The sequence below is a fragment of the Martes martes genome (genome assembly GCF_963455335.1).
Source record: "Martes martes genome assembly, chromosome: 12".
NCBI classification, from domain to species: Eukaryota; Metazoa; Chordata; class Mammalia; order Carnivora; family Mustelidae; genus Martes; species Martes martes.
In genome coordinates, this window is record NC_137900.1 from 59,053,208 (window position 1) to 59,066,927 (window position 13,720).

General features: G+C 42.4%; 1 protein-coding gene across 1 annotated transcript in view; it reads left to right on the forward strand.

Annotated features, from left to right (window-relative positions):
• The first annotated feature begins 716 nt into the window (after positions 1-716).
• UBAP1 (ubiquitin associated protein 1) overlaps positions 717-13,720 on the forward strand; it is an 81,253-nt gene continuing 68,249 nt past the window's right edge. The window contains exon 1 of the mRNA XM_080820093.1: positions 717-836. The gene's annotated coding sequence lies outside the window, so the exon portion shown is untranslated. The remainder of the gene's footprint in view (positions 837-13,720) is intronic.

Here is a 13,720-nt window from a genome sequence, read left to right on the forward strand (position 1 = left end):
TGTATAGTGAAAAATCATGAGCAAAAACTTTCTGATTACTATTTATCATCTAGAATGAGGAGAAAGTTGGTTTAAGTTCTTGCATCTTTTTTTCTTTCTTTTTTTGCCTTTGAGCAATTTCCCCTCAATTTCATCTACTTCTCCCTAGTCTCCAAAGAATATGGGGGAAAAAGAAAATAGAGCTAAAAATGAGGGCAAGAGGAAATAGAAAAGGAAGAAAGTTGCTTATTTCAAAAGGTGGTCTGCTTTTCTAACCCACTTCTCTTTTATATAGCACTGTTCACTCTACCCAGCCATTTCTAAGACTGATCCACCCTCCACCTCTCCATCCTCAGTCTTCCAGAGAGTGCCCCCCCCCTTTCTAAAAAATAATCTCTAGGCCCAACATGGGACTTGAACTCAGAAGCCCAAGATCCACCGTCTCATGCTCTACAGACTAAACCAGCCAGGTGCCCCCAAGAACCTCCTTCTTTACTGGAATAAGCCACACCCCTTGGTTCAGAACACCTGGCTGGTCAGGGCACAAAGTCCATGAAGTGGGACCTTGCCCTTCCCTCTGCCTGTGTTTTAGGAGAATTTCGTTGGTTTTCTGAGTGTAATGCCCCCGGGGAATCAATGTGAGCTCATAGTTTTGTTTTGTTTTTTTTTTTCAATCACTCTCTCTAGTTGGAAATGCTCCTCCTTTTTCTGGTAAATCTTCCGGCCTGAGTTACCATCAGAAGAGTCACAGTGAATCACCTGATGGCTGGGCTGTTTCTGGGGCCTGGAGGTACAGTAGCAAGGACCTCTACCCTCTGAGGAATTGATGTCTGAAGTATATGAAGCACAAATTTTAGGTAAGATTTTTAGGAAACCATTTGGATAACACAGAGTATAGCTCTTTGCCTTATATGTGGAAGCAGAAATCAGAGTTAGGGGGGCCCTCAAAGATAAGCGAATCTGACTCTCCTATTATGTTAGAGAGGAAACTGAGACCCCCTCCTCTCGCCAAGAATGACCAGTAAAGTGAAAATCCTCTGGCCCTGGTCCAACCAGGGCAGGAGAGCCCCGTGCAATGGAATGGTTGAGAGCGCCAGTTTTGGAGTCAGAGGAGCCTGGGTTTGAAAGCCAGTGATCTGGGAAATAACTTCCATTCTCTAGACCTGTATTCTTCACTATAAATTTGGGTTAATAATATTATCTACCTCATGGGACTATTAGGAGAATTAAATGCAAAGATGGATATAAGGCACTATGTTTAGAACATATTAAGCGTTTGAAAAATGGCTAATATTATGTATTTCATTAAACTATTTTTTTTCTACTTCTCTTCTAATCAATAACAGAAGGAATAAAGGGAATAGCCACTCGCTGCCAAGGGAGCCCTGGCTACTCTGCAAACCTGTTAACTTGAATAGCCAAGCTACTCGGGAGACTCAGAGAAAGTAATTACTTCTTTCCAGTGATGGGAAAACTGAGGAATAGTGGAAATTTAATCTTCTGCCCAGTGGAATAGCATCGTGTAACAGAAAGAGCATAGGTTTTAAAGACAGGGTTTTGACCTTAGTTCAAATGCTGGTTATACTGCCTAGCTCCTTCATGATCTTGGATAAATTACATAACCTCCTGGACCCTTTCTTCTTCTTCTTTTTTAAAGATTTTATTTATTTACTTGACAGAGATCACAAGTAGGCAGAGAGGCAGGCGGCGGGGGGGGGGGCAGGCTCCCTGCTGAGCAGAGAGCCCGAAGCAGGGCTCGATCCCAGGACCCTGAGATCATGACCTGAGCAGAAGGCAGAGGCTTAACCTACTGAGCCACCCAGGCACCTCCCTCCTTGACCCTTTCTAAGAGATGTTAATATCTATCACGTAGGGTTATTGTGATGAATAAATAAGATGAAGTATGTGTATGCCAAACACATGCTAAGCTATGGTGGTATCTATTGTTTTTGCCTATACTAATACCTGATTTCCCTTTTCCTAGTAGCGTATTTTGATTTTTCCTTGGGGGTACTACCTTTCTCCTGCTGCATACTCTAATGGTAGATCTGTCAGTTAAGATGCCTTTCTGCTCTTGTTGAGTGGGCAGCTGACCTGACTGAGGCTAGCCAGATCCTTAATTCCTATAATTTGCGTCCTTTGAAGGGTGAATCAGAGATGGACATGGGTTGGAGCTGATTCATGCCAGGTGTCACCCTGAAGAGACTAGCCAATAGTTCTTGCCATCTAGATTCCTGGAGCCATCTGGTTCTTGTCTTTTCTAAGGCCTGGTAGTTCAGCTGTTCTTTCAAGACTGCCGGCACCTGCATATCTTTCCAAGAACTTCCTTTCCTTTTCTTTCTTTCTTTTTTGGTTTAAGACTATTTATTTATTTGAGAGAGCGAGAGAGAACAAGCAGTAGGGAGGGGCAGAGAGAGAGGGAGAAGCAGACTCCTCTCTGAGCCGGGAGCCCTATGCTGGGCTTGATCCCAGGACCCTGGGATCATGACCTGAGCTGAAGGCAGATGCTTAACTGATTAAGCTGCCCAGGCATTCCAATAACTTCCTTTTTCTGTATCACATTAGATAGAATAAGTTTCTGTTACTTGAAACCTCAGAACACTGCTGCACAGATGTTAGAGAAATGCTAGTTCCTTCTTATTTGTTTACCTACTCCTGGCAATCCCCATACTCTCATATTGCCAACACATATGGAGTACTCTGCTTCAGGACAACCTAAACAGTGGACTTTTTATTGTACTTAGACTGGAATCAGTCTATATTGTCGATTCAGGTGATATTCCCAATCTATCAGCAAATCTTACCAGTTCTACATTTAACACATGTGGAATCTCGGACACCTGGGTGGCTCAGCTGGTTAAGCGGCTGACTTCGGCCCAGGTCTTGATCATAGGGTCCTGGGATCAAGTCCTGCATCAGGCTCCTTGCTCAGCAGGGAGCCTGCTTCTCCCTCTGTCTTGCCACTCTCCCTGCTTTTGTGCTCACTCTCTCTCTCTCTCACTAACAAATAAATAGAATCTTTAAAAAAAATGACAAAACATGTAGAGTCTGATCACCTTTCAACTCTTTACTACTTCACTGGTGTAAGCTACTGTCTTATCTAGCCTAGAGTACATACTATAATCATTTCTTAACTGTTCTCCATGTTTTCATTCTTGCCCTTTTATGATCCATTCACCACCCAGGAGCCAGTGGGATCCTTTTTTAAAAAAAATTTTATTTATTTATTTGACAGTCAGAGATCACAAGTAAGCAGAGAGGCAGGCAGAGAAAGGAAAGGAAGCAGGCTCCCCACTGAGCAGAGAGCCAGATGCCTGGCTCAATCCCAGGACCCTGGGATCATGACCTGAGCCGAAGACAGAGGCTTTAAACCACTGAGCCACCCAGGTGCCCCGCCAGTGTGATACTTTTAAAATATAAACCAGGGATGCCTGACTGGCTTGGTCAGTAGAACATGGAATTCTAGATCTTGGGATTGTAAGTTTGAGCCCCACACTGGGTATAGAGATTACTTAAAAATAAAAATCTTGGGGCACCTGGTTGGCTCAGCTGTTAAGCGTCTGCCTTCGGCTCAGGTCATGATCCCAGAGGGAGCCTGCTTCTCCCTCTCACACTTCCCTTGCTTGTGTTCTCTCTCTAGCTGTGTCTCTTTCTGTCAAGTAAATAAATAAAATCCTAGAAAAAAATTAAAAAAATAAAAATCATAAATATAAGTCAGAGCACGGTATACACTAGCTCTAACCCTCCATGATTTCCCCCACTTTTAAAATAACATCAAAGTCTTTCTAGGACATCACAAGACTGTATGATCTGACTCTTGGCCACCTCTTCCATCTTACTCCCTTCTACTTTCATCCTCCCTCACTGTTTTTCACCAACACTGGCTTTGCTGCTCCTTGAACACATTAAGCATTTTCTTGTCTTAGACCTTTGTACTTACTGTTCCCTAAGTGTCCCCTTCTCCATGTACTTGCATGAGTTTCTACTCTTTCACTAGTACATGGTGCATAGATAGCAAAAAGATACTTGTTGAATTAACGAATGGATAGAATTTTGATACATAAATAAAATGGGATAGTATGAAATTGTTAGAAAAGAATAAAGTAGGGCACACGGGTGGCCTAGTCGGTCAAGTGTCTGCCTTTAGCTCAGGTCGTGATCCTAGGGTCCTGGGGTCAAGTCCCCTCGTTGTTGGGCTCCCAGCTCAGTGGAGAGTCTGCTTCTCCTTCTCTCCTTGCTCCTCTCCCTGCTCATGCTCTCTCTCTCTTTCAAATAAATAAACAAAATCTTTAAAAAAAGAAAAGAGGGGCGCCTGGGTGGCTCAGTGGGTTAAAGCCTCTGCCTTCAGCTCAGGTCATGATCCCAGGGTTCTGGGATCAAGCCCCACATCGGGCTCTCTGCTCTGAGGGGAGCCTGCTTCCTCCTCTCTCTCTGCCTGCCTCTCTGCCTACTTGTGATCTCTGTCTGTCAAATAAATAAATAAAATCTTTAAAAAAATAAAATAAAATAAAAAAATAATAAAAAAAGAAAAGAATAAGGTAGAACGTACTAGTATGTAATGACCTCTAAGATATAATGTGAAGTCACGAAGGAAAGAAAGAAATATATAGTACATTATATGGAATAGGCTTTCATTTGTGTAAAAATGATATATATTTCTGGAAGTTTGCATAATGGGGCACTTGGGTGACCCAGTTGGTTAAGCATCAACTCTTGATCTTGATCTTATGGTTGTGAGTTCAAGCCCCAGCCCCATGTTGGGCTCCACTCAGGGCAGGGAGCCAACTAAAAGAAAGGAATGAAGGAAGGAAGGAAAAAAAGGAAAGAAAGAAACAAGGAAAGAGAAAAAAAGGAAAGGAAAGGAAAGGAAAGGAAAGGAAAGGAAAGGAAAGGAAAGGAAAGGAAAAGAAAGGAATTAGTAACATCACAGTGCCTGGGTGGCTCACTTGGTTAAGTGTCTGCCTTCAGCTCAGGTCATGATCCCGGGGTCCTGAAATAGAGTCCCACATCAGGATGCTTGCTCATCAGGGAGTCTGCTTATTCCTCTGCCTATGATCCTGCTCTTTCTTTCTCCTTCTCTCTCAAATAAATAAATAGAATCTTTAAAAAAAGAAATTAGTAACATCTCTTAACTCTGGAGGTTTAGGGGTGTCTGTGAGAGGGAGACTTTTCACTGTTCAGTCTTTTGTACGACCAATTATTTATTCATTTTTTTTAAAATTTTCAGTTCTTTTAAAAAATTTTTTTTTCTTTTTTAAAATTTTTAAAAAAGATCTTATTTATTTGACCAAGACACAGTGAGAGAGGTAACAAAAGCAGGGGGAGTGGCAGACAGAGGGAGAAGCAGGCTTCCCGCTTGAGCAGGCAGCCCGATGCAGGGCTCGACCCCAACACCCTGGGATCATGACCTGTGCCAAAGGCAGACGCTTAACGGCTGAGCCACCCAGGTGCCCCTCAGTTCTTCTCTCTTGAGAAGATGCTTTTATTCACAGTAAGTTCATCTGCTTGCCACTCTCCCTGCTTATGCTCTCTCTTTCAAATAAATAATAAATAAAATCTTTAAAACAAAGTCTTGATTAGTTCAAGGTAAACATTTTTTTAAGTATAATTGACACACAATATCTATACAGTATTAGTTTCAGGTGTATATCATCATAGTGATTTGATATTTTTACACATTAAGAAATGACCCCTATGGGGAGCCTGGGTGGCTCGTGAGTTAAAGCCTCTGTCTTCGGCTCAGGTCATGATCTCAGGGTCCTGGGATCAAGCCCCGAGTTGGGCTCTCTGCTCGGCGGGGAACCTGCTTCCCTTCCTCTCTCTCTGCCTGCCTCTCTGCCTTCTTGTGACCCCTGTCTGTCAAATAAATAAACAAAATCTTAAAAAAAAAAAAAGAAATGATCCCTATGATAAGCATAGTTACCATCTGTCACTATGCAAAGTTATTATAATATTTTTAAAAAAGATTTTTATTTATTTATTTGACAGAGATCACAAGCAGGCAGAGAGGCAGGAAGAGAGAGAGGAAGGGAAGCAGGCTCCCTGCTGAGCAGAGGGCCCGATGTGGGGCTTGATCCCAGGACCCTGGGATCATGACCTGAGCCGAAGGCAGAGGTTTTAACCCACTGAGCCACCCAGGCGCCCCGCAAAGTTATTATAATAGTATTTACTATATTCCCAATGTTGTACAAAGCATTCCCAAGACTTATTTATTGTATTGTACTCCTTCTCTTTTTTTTCAGATTTTATTTATTTGTTTGAGAGAGACAGAGAGCATGAGTAGAAGGGAAGGGCAGAGAGAGAGGGACAAGCAGACTCCCGGCTAAGCAGGAGCCTGATGTGGGGCTGGATCCCAGGACCCTGAGATCATGACCTGATCAAAGGCGGATGCTTAACCAACTGAGACACCCAGGCACCACTGTATTGTACTTCTTAATCCCCTTCACCTTTTCATCTGTCCCATTAAGTTCCCCCACCCCACTGTGGTAACCAATCATTTGTTTCCTTATCAATGAGTCTGTCTCTGTTTTGTTTGTTCATTTGTTTTGTTTTTTAGTGTCCACATAGAAGTGGAATCATAAGGTAATTAGCATTTACTTTTCTCTAACTTATTCTACTTAGCATTATACCCTCTAGGTCCATCCACGTTGTCACAAATGGCAAGATCTCATTCTTTTTTATGGCTGAGTAATATTCCATTATATATATATATATATATATATATATATATATATATATATATACCATTTCTTCTCTGTCCATTCATCTGTTGATGGATACTTAGGTCAAATTAAATGTTTGGTTTTTTTGTTTTTTTAGATTTTTTTAAATTAAGTAACCTCTACACCCAACATGGGACTCTTAACTTATAACCCCAAGATCAAGAGTCATAAGCTCTACCAACTGACCCAATCAGGCATCCCTCATTTCCTTTTCTTCTTGTTCTTTTTTTAAATTTATTTTTCTTGGTGCACCTTGGTGGCTTAGTTGTTAAGCCTCTGCCTTCGGCTCAGATCATGATCCCAGGACCCTGGGATTGAGCCCTCCGTTGGGCTCCCAGCTCAGTGGAAAACCTGCTTTTTTCCCCCTCTCCCACTCCCCCTGCTTGTGTTCCCTCTCTTGCTGTGTCTCCCTCTGTCAAATAAATAAATAAAATCTTTCTAAATAAATAAATAAATAAATAAAAATTTTTTGTGATAAGAACTTTTTTTTGATTTTTTAAAAAAATATAATTGTTCGAGAGGTAGTGCATGAGAGAGAGCATGAGTCGGGGTAAGGGCACAGGGAGAAAGAGAAGCAGACTCCTGGCTGAGAAGGGAGCCCGTTCTGGGGCTCAATCCCAGGACCCGGCATCATGACCTGAGCTGAAGGCAGTCCTTAACCAACTGAGCCACCCAGGCGCCCCTGAAGTGATCAAACAGAGTCTGCTTGACCATCTCCCTCTGCTCTTTCCCTTGCTCTCTCTCTCTCTCAAATAAATAAATAAATAAGCACATGGAAATCTCTACAAAGACTTCCAATAAATTTGCCACTTTTACCCTATCTAGTCAGATTAATATTCCATCTTCAATATTGGGACCAATGTGTTGTTCTGAGGTATGTCCAGACGGTTCAAATCTCTTCAGAATATATTATAATACTGGGCATGAAAGTTAACATAGCTCTGGGACAAGACTATACACATATGCTATTTTCCATTCCATGTGACAGTTAACTGTTTCTGATCCTTCTTTCTCACTGGAATGGAAAATAATTCATTCACCACATCAGTGGTCACATATCATATATTTGAAGCAATGTTAATCTGCTTTAGCAAATATACTAAGCCTGGTATAGCAATTCCAATTAGGGCTACTACGTTTGGGATTTGCCTAGTCCACTGCCATCCTCTAGAGTCTGTCTAGGATTCTGCCAAATTAAACAAAAATATGAGAGGGACCACTACGTCTACACCCTTTAAATCTTTAAGAGTGTCACTAATTTGTCATTCCTTATAAGATGTGATACTTCTTATTGCTATCTTGGCTGGGTTAAGGGGAAGTTTCAAAGATTTCTACTTGGCCTTCTCTATGATGATAACTCTTACTTTATAGGTCACTTTACAGGACCAATGTGGTAGTTCTGTTAATTACCAAATATGTCAATTTAATTTGTACATTTGAGAATTAGGAAAATTACTCTTGGGTGTGTCTGTGTCTGTGTACACAGTGGATCTATTGTAAATTGAACCTGAGCCAGCACTCCATTTATATGTCCCCACTCTAACCGAGGGACCCTGATGGTGTTTTTGGTAGCTTGATATCAATTTCATCTCACTTCTGAATTCCTTGTGCCCAACAGTCCTTGAATTCCTTGGCTAGTATTTCCCTTCCCCCTGTGCTGGCTGCCCAAGTAAATGGTAGTAGACCCCTTTGGGGAAGGAGTGAAGTTATCATTGCCATCTCTACTTGCCATGGTGTTGCAGAGTCCTTGCTCCTGGAGACCTGGCCTCTCCATTAGTCACTGGCTTCCAGGTCTGGAGACCGTAAGTTCTAGTCCAGAAACTGGGCAATGAATCGTGACTCAGCCCCTTGATTTATTTTAATTACTATGTTGGCCATCTTGCCCTTAGGAACATTGTGTACTATCAGCCATCTCCATAGCTCTCTGCAAGTCAAATGCTTCTGGCTGCCATTCAAACCGCAGTTCATTACAATAATTGCATTTACATTGCTTCTGATGTTAGGGGTTCCATCTGGCTCTAGTATGTTAGGATCCTATCATTTTCACTAGCTATCAAGAAACCCTGTTCTGAAAATGCAGGGGCAGCCACTATGGAGCTTCTCAGTGATGCCTGTGGACCTTTCCTCAGAACATTCTTCAGGGCCCTCGCATGGAACAGAGTCATTTAGTGAGTTTTCTGGTTTTACATGCTATATGCACTTCAACCTTCTCTGAGCTTTTTGAGCCCTGCTTTCAGCATCTCCTACAACAGTTCTGACATTTCTACTTCACTTGTTCTGACCCAGAGTTTTCTCCAAGCTCTTAAGAACCATCTGGGCAACATGTTAGCAGTGTTTCTCAGGGTCCTTGTCAGGGTGTTAAATCCTGTGTCCCAGGGGTGCCTGGGTGGCTCAGTGGGTTAAGCCTCTGCCTTCAGTTCAGGTCATGATCTCAGGGTTCTGGAATTGAGTCCCATTGAGACATCGGGCTGTCTGCTAGGTGGGGAGCCTGCTTCCCTCTCTCTCTCTCTGTCTGCCTCTCTATTTGTGATCTCTCTCTCTGTCAAATAAATAAGTAAATAAGTAAAATCTTTAAATAAATAAATAAATAAATCCTGTGTCCCAGGACAATGTTCCCATATTGATAATCTCTTCCTCATCCAACTTTAGGTTCAATTTTGCCCTACTTAGATCAAGCCTCAGAATTCTCAGAATATAGTTTCATTTATATCCTCATGGCCTCAGTCAGTATACATTGGTCATGTTCTACAGGTCTGTTAGATATGCTCCCTTCCTCCCCTACCATGCCCTGGTCATTTGTGTTGTCACTTAATCTTAGGTATTGGCCTAATGGCCAGGTTGAGATGTTGGGATAGATCCAGATGGGGAGGCCCATTTTTTTATAGGGTAGAGATTTCTGCATCATCTTCAAGCAAGGGAGAAAACAAATATAAATATATATATTTTTAGCAGGAGAGAGAGGGTGGGGGGAGTTGGTAGAGAGATAGAGGGAGACCGAAAGAGAGAATCTTAAGCAGGTTCCACTTCTAGTGTGGAGCCAGACATGGGGCTCAATCTCACAACCCTGAGATCAGGACCGGAGCCGAAATCAAGATTTGTACATTTAACCTACTGAGCCATCCAGGCACACCAAAAACTAATTTTTTTTTTTAAGATTTTATTTATTTATTTGACAGAGAGAGAGAGAGAGATCACAAGTAGGCAGAGAGGCAGGCAGAGAGAGAGGGGGAAGCAGGCTCCCTGCTTAGCAGAGAGCCCCATGTGGGGCTTGATCCCAGGACCCGAGGTCATGACCTGAGCCGAAGGCACAGGCTTAACCCACTGAGCCATGCAGGCGCCCCAAAAACTAATCTTTAACTAGAAGGAGTGGGCAACTTATAAAGGCCTAGAGGTTATAAACCCTCCAGGAAACTGGAGGTTCTAGATTTTCAAGTAAAGATATAGACCCAGATATTACCATCTCATGCCTCCCATTTCCACTCCTTGTCAATCAGAATTCCAACCTGGGTGTATCCAATTTACTATGACTGACAATTCAACTTCCCTGGAGCTCTGCAAATCGTATAATTAAGTCCTGGGCCTATTCCTGATCCTCAGGTTTTTCTGCCCTCTGGCTGCAGGAGATGATAGACTCTACCTTGCCAAAAAGGCTCTTCAACTTTGACACTTAGCCTTTCTTCAAAGTATCTACTACTCTCAACAACAAACATCTGATTACTACTCAAATGCTTTGAGTTGTTTTTCCCCACCCCCATGCATTCCTTTCTTCAGGCAAAACATCCCAATTTATCACTGGTGAAAATTTTAACAATAGCATTGTTACCACATGCAGGTGTTAATAATCCTCCACCTACCACTAGTGATGGTCTCCTTGTTGTCAACAGGCTGGTGAGTGATCCCACTCTCAAATCTCATTTTATTTTTTTAAGATTTTGTTTAGAGGCGCCTGGGTGGCTCAGTGGGTTAAAGCCTCTGCCTTCAGCTTTGGTCAGGTTCCCGGAGTCCTGGGATCAATCCCCTAATCAGGCTCTCTGCTCAGCAGGGAGCCTGCTTCCTCCTCTCTCTCTGCCTGCCTCTCTGCCTAATTGTCATCTCTGTCTGTCAAATAAATAAAGTCTTAAAAAAATTTAAAAAAAAAGGATTTTGTTTATTTATTTGAGAGAGAGAATATGAGTGTCAGGGAGGGGCAGAAGCAGACTTCCCGCGGAGCAGAGCCCCTCCCCTCACAATGTGGGACTCCATCCCAGGACTCTGGGATCCTCACCTGAGCAGATGGCTGACACCCAACCGACTAAGCCCCCTGGGTGCCCCAAGACTTTTTGTATTTAAGGAATCTCTACACAACGTGGGGCTTGCAGTTACAACCCCAAGATCAGGAGTCGTGTGTTCTACAAGCTGAACCAGCTAGGCACCCCTAGAGCATTTTTTTTTTTTTTAAAGATTTTATTTATTTACTTGACAGAGAGAGATCACAAGTAGGCAGAGAGGCAGGCAGAGAGAGGAGGAGGAAGCAGGCTCCCTGCTGAGCACAGAGCCCGATGCGGGGCTCGATCCCAGGACCCTGAGATCATGCCCTGAGCCGAAGGCAGAGGCTTAACCCCCTGAGCCACCCAGGCGCCCACCCCTAGAGCATTTTTAAATAAGCAAACAAAAAGGAGAAATGACAAATTATCCATACCACTTCACCAAGAGTTAACCACTGTAAATATTTTGGCATATGTCCTTTCAGAATTTCAAATTCAAAATTATATTGTGTATGTGTGTATAATTTTACAAAAAATGAGCATATTGAATATATGGTTAGTAAACTTATTAAACTTAGCAATATTTTATAAGCATCTTTTCATATTTACATCTATAACAGCCTTTTTTTAGAACAGTTTTAGATTCACAGAAAAAAATTGAGCAGATAATACAGAGAATTCCCATAAACCCCCAAACCCACTGCAGGTTCCCTTAATACTAACACATTGCATTAGTGTGGTCCATTTGTTACAATTAGTGAACCAGTATTGATGCATTATTATTAAAGTTCATAGTTTACATTAAGGTTTACATTAAGGTTCACCCTTTGTTTTGTAGTTTACATAAAGGTTTACATTAAGGTTCACCCTTTGTTTTGTACACTTCTATGATAAATGTATAATGTCATGTACTCACCATTACAGTATCAAATAGAATAGTTTTATGGCCCTAAAAATGCTGTGTACTTCACGTAGTTATCCCTCTTCCCTAGCCATTGGCAACCACTGATCTTACTATGTCTATAATTTTGACTTTTATAACATCCTTTTTAATGGCTGCATAACATTCTCATGTGGATTTATCCAGCCAACCCCCTATTATGGGACACTGATGCTGTTATACCATTTAAAGAAAAAACTAGAACGGTAACACCATAGCAGCAAATCAAACTTTGCTGAACTGGCCCTGGATTCACTTGCTCATATACTCACACTTCAGTTATTTTGATATTTCATTATCTTTGGGCAAAGGAACCTTTTTGATCTCATACACTATCTTGGAAACCAGAAGAAAACATCTGGCACTCACTCTGATGGGAGAACCAAAGCAAAGCTGTAAACACCATCTGTTAATTTTTCCTTCCAAAGGAGTCTTTCCAAACTTGCAGAGGGTTCTCTTTGTGATGCGTTGTCACAGCAGCACCAGAAGCAAATGGAATCATTGAGGTTTCTAACGATGTTCTGGGCTCAGAGGCTGAGCTTCTGAGCTTCCTGCTGCACAGGTGCATGTCCTCACAGGCTGCCTTTGCTCTCCTTCCATTGGGCCAGACTCTACCTCCTCAACCAGGACTGCTCTGTATGGATGTGTATTTTGTGCTCACAAAAGGGGCTGGCTGAGGGGTCCAGAGAGGGTTAAAATCCAGCTGCACTCAATTTGCCAAGCTTTAGAGCCTGGCATTGCATCCACTCAGGAGAATGACATTTTCTATTCTGGACAAAGTCACAGTTTAGCCTAGTGGCTGGCCTTGTCTTTGAGCTCACTAAGTAAGTGTTGTAACTGTCTGTTTATACGTTTGTCTTCCTCCAAAGATTCTTCTTCTTTTTTTCTAACAGAGGGAATGTATATGCCACTGGTGGGGGGAGGGGCAGAAGGAGAAGGAGAGAGAGAGTCTTAAGCAGGTTCCCACTTCAAGCGTGGAGCCAGATGCGGGGCTCGATCTCATGATGCTGAGATCAGGACCTGAGCCAAAATCAAGGGTCAGAGGCTTACCTAACTGAACCAAGAAGTGCCCCCCAAATTTTTGATGATTGAAACCTGGTATTATTTAATCTTTGTTCCCCCTGTAGCACACCGTTTGGTGTATAGCAGAGCTCAGTATATTAGCTGAATGATTACTAGAGACAGGGCTCTTTTAGCTCAGGGCCAGGACAGTCTACCCACACCATTTAAACACATTTAATAACATTATCTTTTACTATTACTACTTAGTATTAATTAATTGTCTTTTACTCTTTTTTAAAAAAGATTTATTTATTTGAGGGAGAGATAGAGGGAGAGACAGAACGAGTGGGAGGGGCAGAGAGAGAGAGAGAGACTCTCAAGCAGACCCCACACTGAGTGGGGAGCCCAACTCGGGGCTCCATTCCAGGACCCTAAGTTCATGACCTGAGCCGAAACCAAGAGTGAAAAGCTTAACAGACTGTGCTACCCAGGGGTCCCTGTCTTTTACTCTTCCACAGAATGACCCTTGCCATGCTTCTTAGTCTTTTACTAGGTTTTCTCCTGTTTTTCATATCTGGTTCTCCATCTCTCTGATTCTCTGAACCACGCAGAGTGTATAAGTATGCTTTTTGAAGTTGGTCATTACATCTCTGTTCTGAAAACGACATTCCCAAACTCCTTTTGCCAACTGAAGACTAACTCGATTCCATCAGTGGGAAGTACTGGCAGGTGGCTGGAGGGCTGGAGGAAGGGAGAAGTCAGGGCAAGTCTTCTCTCTTATGGCTGTGAGTGCATCTTCCAATAGTGGGTGTGATATTCTCCATGGTTTCTAC